Genomic DNA, 6,457 nt, shown 5'->3' on the forward strand with positions numbered 1-6,457 from the left:
TGTCTAGTATTGATTGTAGGCTTTGCGTTTTCCTTTGGAGTTCTGCTCTTGGTGTCTGTCAACATGAGGACCAAAGAAAGGTCAATGAAAGTCAAGGAAGCCATTAATGAGGCTGAAATATCAGACCAATCATCAGAAACATGAACAAAACATTAGACTTACTGTACCAAAACACTTCCACAGTGGATGACTGAAGAAAGCTCACCATAATAAAAAAAAACTGTCCCACAGATCAGGAACAATTTCTAGGAGGTAGGTGTGAATCAGTGGAGGCTCCTCCATAGAGGTGGAGGAGGCCTGGCCTCCCCAATAATTTGAGAGAAGAGAGAGAGATTTAAAAAAGCAATAATTGTATTTATTTTATTTATTTATTTAACAAAAAACATATATATATATATATATATATAAATATTATTTCCGTTTCGTTCATAAATCTGAAGTTTTCCATGGCTAAAACCCAATATTGCAATTGTAAAGCATCTACAGGCCAGAATCCCTATCCGTTTCTATTGAGGGAGGCCAGGCCTCCCCAGGAAAGTGGTTTCTCATAGAAGTCAATGTAATGCAATTTTTTTCATGGCAATATGTGATTGGCCAAATCACTGAAAATGGGTGGGCAGAGGAGGCCTGGCCTCACCATGCATTGAGTCCAGGGCTGAAAGATTGACATTTTGTTCGTCCAATCACATGAAGCCATTTTGAGAATTCGCCAGTCACTTCAATGAATGAATGAATGAATGAATGAATGAATGAATGAATGAATGAATGAATGAATGAATGGTCTTTATTGTCATTGCTACAGTACAGGTACCAAACAACGAAATTTAGGTCAAATTCAGTCAAAGAAACACTCGCCATAGTGGCTACGAGTGTCCTATCAACTTGTCCTTTGCAGGACAGAGGGTCCAGTTACGGATTGCAGCCTCCTGTAAAAAAAAATTGAGAGTGGTTTTGAAGGTGGGCAGTGTTTTGCACTCCTTTAAGATTATAGGAAGGGCGTTCCACATTTTTACTGCATAGTTTGCAAACGAGTTTAACCCCTTGTTTGTGGTGCAACGCGGTTGAACGTGGTTCGTGGAGCTTCCTCTGGTATTGTATGTGTGGACGTTGTTCACTTTTTGGAAGTATGTTGACAGGTACTTGGGTGTCTTTGTGGTGTAGCGTATCTTGAAGACCAGGCCCAGTGCAAGCTGCTGCACTCTGTCAACTACTCGTAGCCAATCAAGGCTCAAAAAATGAGCAGCGGTTAGATGTGTCCTAGGGTTGAGGCCTAGCAGAAGCCTAACCAGTTTATTTTGGGCTGTCTGGAGTCTTGTTTTTTGGGCCTTTGTGGTTCTATAGTACCATGATGTTACGGCATAGTCGAAGTGACATTGAATGAGAGCTCCTGATAGGGTCCTCAGTGTGTTTTTACTGACAAGTGAGGATATCCTGTACAAGAATCTAGTTCTATGGTTAACTTTTTTGATTACTTTTGCTGCCATTTTATCTCCGGAAAGATTTGCCTCTAAGATGGAGCCCAGGTATGTAATATCCTCTTTTCTTGTGATAGTAATGTTACCCACTTTTATTTTGAAATTTACAGCCTTTCTGAGTTTAGATGGGGATCCGTATAGGATGGTTTCAGTTTTACCTAGGTGTATTGATAGTTTATTGTCAGCTAGCCAGATGCAGATTCTACTCAGTTCAGTGCTTAGCGCTTTTTCCACCTGCAATATGTCCCTGTCAGAGACCAGCAGAGCCGAGTCATCCGCGAACAGGAACAAATTGCAATTACATGCTGATGACATGTCATTCACATATATTAGGAACAGTAAAGGTCCCAATATGCTTCCTTGTGGAACGCCGCAGGTCACTGGGAGGGGGGGGGACAGTGTTCCGTTCACACTAACCACCTGTTCCCTCCCCTCTAAGTAGGATTGCATCCAGCTCACCGATGTTCTATCGAACCCAATTGCTTTCAGTTTATCTAACAATATGTGGTGATCTACTGTGTCGAAGGCCTTCTGGAGGTCCAGCATGACCATGCCGCAGTACTTGCCCGAGTCCACCTCATGGTTGATGTGGTCGTTCAAATAGAGAAGGCATGTGTCAGTGGAATGGGATGTTCTGAATCCTGATTGAAATTCATACATCAGATTTTTTTCGGTAAGGTACCTATCAACCTGTTCATAAACTATTTTTTCCATAAGTTTCGAGATGGAATTAAGAATATAAACAGGTCGGTAGTTGCCTGGGTCTAATTTGCTTCCTTTTTTATACAGTGGGGTTACCCTTGCTATTTTAAAGTCAAGGGGGACGTGTCCCTGTTTGATGGAGAGGTTTATTATGTGGGTGATGATTATTTGTCTGTATTATCTTGTAGATAGTACTAGTTTTTTTTGTCGGTCTTACATGTAACGATGAATTGAGAATCAAGGACCCCAATTGAAATAAGCCAGTGGCTTTCTTGGGTTTTTATCCTGTTAGTTGACCTTGTATGTAATATGTACTTTCATGTACCTACTTCTGCAAATCTTCTAATAAAGTTTTCAATCAAAATCAATCAATCAATGATTGCGGTAATGGAGGCAGCTGAGTCTTTTAGAAATCTGGCTGGAATATTGTCATGGCCCGTGGCCTTTTCTGAGTGTAGAGCGCCCAGTTTTTTAAACACCTCATCGTTTGACACCATGGAGAGTTTAAAATCATCTTTGCGTACACCCAGTTTATTGTAGAACGCACGGATGTGCTCTACACCATAACGCCCTGAGTGGGGTGGTAGATTGTTAACTAATTTAGTGGCTATGGTTGTAAAGAAAGTGTTTAAGCACTTAGCCACATCCAGCTTGTCTGTGGTGGTCTAATGGTTAGTGAATTGGACTCTTGATCGGAAGGTCGTGAGTTCAAATCCCGCCTGAGACCACCTTATTTTGCCCTTGAGTAAGGCACTTAGCCCTCAATTACTCCAGGGGGAATGTCCCTGTAATTCGTAATTGTAAATCGTTTTGGATTAAAAGCGTCTGCTAAATGGCGTCTAGAACACCCATGGCTATTATCCCTGAAAATAATAGCTCATTTGGCCAAATTTGCTTAAAATGACCTCGGAAGTCGGCGAGATTCTGGCGCGATTTATACATCGAATAGGTAGACAAGATTTAGGATTTATTGAACAGTTTTATTTTTAATGTAGTCGATTTCGTTTTATTACAAGTCAATTTAATATTCTTCTATAAGAACAGGGAACATTCCATCGCGAGTGAAGCGAGCAAGCGGAAATTTTTTTGGCCTCCTCAATTCTGGAAGTCACCAGCCTCCACTGGTGTGAATGTGTCAGAAACTACTATCTGCAGAATACGTCACCAGCTGAGCTAGAGAGGCTTCACTGCAAGGTGCAAACCACTAGTTATCCTCCTAAAAGGATGGTCAGGTTACAGTTTGCTAAGAAATAACTTGTCTTAATTGATGATGTTACTGCTGACAGCAGCAGCAGAATGGATTCTGAAGGGTACAGAAACATCTCGTCTGCTCAAGTACAAGCAAATGCCTCCAAATTCATTAGATGGTGCCTCGTTACACATTAAGACAATTACCTCCATACTTCCAGAGCAACTAGTGTTTTTCAGGGCCAAAAAGCAGAAAGTTATTGACTGGCCAAGTCAATCTTCAGGTTTAAATCCAATTGAACATGCATTTAATTTCTTGATGAAGATTTTAGGCAAAAGAATGACCTCAAAAAAACACCTGAAGATGGATGGTCTAATGGTTAGTGAATTGGACTCTTGATCGGAAGTTCGTGAGTTCAAATCCCGCCTGAGACCATCCTCTTTTGCCCTTGAGTAAGGCACTTAGCCCTCAATTACTCCAGGGGGAATGTCCCTGTAATTCGTAATTGTAAATCGTTTTGGATTAAAAGCGTCTGCTAAATGGCGTCTAGAACACCCATGGCTATTATCCCTGAAAATAATAGCTCATTTGGCCAAATTTGCTTAAAATGACCTCGGAAGTCGGCGAGATTCTGGCGCGATTTATACATCGAATAGGTAGACAAGATTTAGGATTTATTGAACAGTTTTATTTTTAATGTAGTCGATTTCGTTTTATTACAAGTCAATTTAATATTCTTCTATAAGAACAGGGAACATTCCATCGCGAGTGAAGCGAGCAAGCGGAAATTTTTTTGGCCTCCTCAATTCTGGAAGTCACCAGCCTCCACTGGTGTACATGCAGTATGTATCAGGGGAGCGAGACAACGAACCAGACTGATGTTAGCCTACCTGATACATTGTGTGTATGTTCTGTATGTCACACAGGTATGGAGATGTTTTGTCTGTTTCATTTGAAAACGTTTTTTTATTATTTACTGTGTATTTATTTACTGTGTAATGGGAGGTAAGCTTGATAGCCTCATGATTTAGTCCACACCAGTAGCTATATACAGCTGGTGTGGCTGGTATTGCAACATATTGTATGTCAATACTGATGAATAATATTGATGCTGTTATTTTTATATTTGTTTAGGAAACGAAATATGGGTTTTCTGATGTATGATAGAATATTGCCAAATTGTTTATTTTTATTATCTGTGCATCTATGAGCTGATGATGCTGATGTCTATTGTGTATATATATATATATATGAATACATATTCATATATATAGTGACAGATCCAGGGACGCGGGAAGGGGGGTGCTGAGGGTGCTGCAGCACCCCCTAGCGGCAAGCAGAAGGAGCTCCTCCTGCCTGAATTTTAAAAATAAAAATATTATTCAAACAATAATTTAAAACAATATAATAACTATTGTTGCTTTTGGGAATAAAAATAAATGTGTTTTTTGTAATAAATGTAAAAATGTGTTTGTTAGTTTTAATGTTAGTGATCACATGGTCATATCTTGCTAGGGACTTGACATCCGAGTCTTGACACCCCCACCCCCACCCCCGTTTGACGAGCCGTGTCGACCAGACATACGTTTTCCTGGGAGGAAAATTGGAACAGAGACATTCGAGTTTCATTTCATTTAAAAAAAGCTGGTTTACCAGGTGGAAATGGTTGCATTATGTCACTGAAAGAGACCCTGTTCTTTGCTTCTCTTGCAGTAAAGCTATATAGAGAAGGGGTTAAGGCACCACGACAGAAAGACAAGTGCATTTACAGTAGGAGGCTTTTGTAAGTTTAGCCAACACGAGATGTCTGACATACATTCAGAATCGGTGAGATTGCTTGCTTCGCTTAACAACACTCCCATTAATGCTCTACTGTCGGACGTTGTTGAGAAAGAGCAACAGACGGCCAGAAACGTATTAGAACTGATATTCAGATCCATCCGATTCTTCGGCAGCGAAGGGCTTCCGTTAAGATGCAATACCAATCGACATGGAGTGCTGTCTGTAATAATGGTCAACATCATGTTTGTGGACATTGTGGGACACTGTGAGCTGAGTGGAAATTACTGTAAATTCCAACACATTGTTGGTAAAATATTTAACGTTACGTCTTTGTAGTGTGTGGGTGCATGCGTGCGTGCTTAACTATTATTGCCCGTGCATTGGGGCCCGTCGTTATGCCACTGTGTGCGTGTGAGCGAACGAGCAATCAGCGAGAGGGAGGGAGAGAAATCGTTATAATTTTTTCCCTGGCAATTTTTTTCCCTGTAGCGTATATAGACAGCACCTCAGCACCCCCAGTCAAAATACCTTCCCGCGTGCCTGGACAGATCTCTAGATCGTCTTTTATCAGGGGAGCGAGACAACTAACCAGACTGATGTTAGCCTACCTGATACATTGTGTGTATGTTCTGTATGTCACACAGCTCCACTAAAGTGAACCAGAGACCCAGTTCTGCCTCCGGCCTCGTTATTGCCCCACACACCACCAGAACACAACGCAGGCGTAACACACACGGGTTACATTGGTGCCGTGACCTTCTGGATTCAACTGCCATCGATGTCGTCTCGATCACCGTGGGCGGCTAAGCACGCTCACCTTTGCTCCAAGTTGGTTACTCTGCCGTGTTTTTTTTTGAATAAGATTGGGCACTGGTATAATTTTTTTAAAGGGTCATCTGAAGATATTGACATTTGAATTATTGAGTAGTGTGTGACTGTATATGTGTGCATATTTGTGACTTTCTATTTTGTGTATATTTGTTAGATTTTTTTTCTTCGATCTGTCATGGATCCAACAGCTAGTTCGGAATCTTCGGATGGGGCTGGGGTTTCTGAAGGGGAGGCTTTCTCTGGTGTGGGCTTTGGGAGAGGTTGGTTTCTGAAAGATGAGGTACAGACACCTAGGGTGGGTGGGTTGAGAACCTCGAGGTTTAATTCCACTCCGAATGCCGCAGTTCCCCCCCGCGAATTCCAAACCCCACAGACATCGTATAATGCTGAGTTGAGTGCTCTCATCTCAGAACTGGCCAGTCAGATTGGTCAATCTATCAAAGACCAGCTACGGGGTGATAGGAGTGTTGATGGGTCT

Source organism: Nansenia antarctica (assembly GCF_963989245.1).
Source record: "Nansenia antarctica genome assembly, chromosome: 2".
Classification (NCBI taxonomy): Eukaryota; Metazoa; Chordata; class Actinopteri; order Argentiniformes; family Microstomatidae; genus Nansenia; species Nansenia antarctica.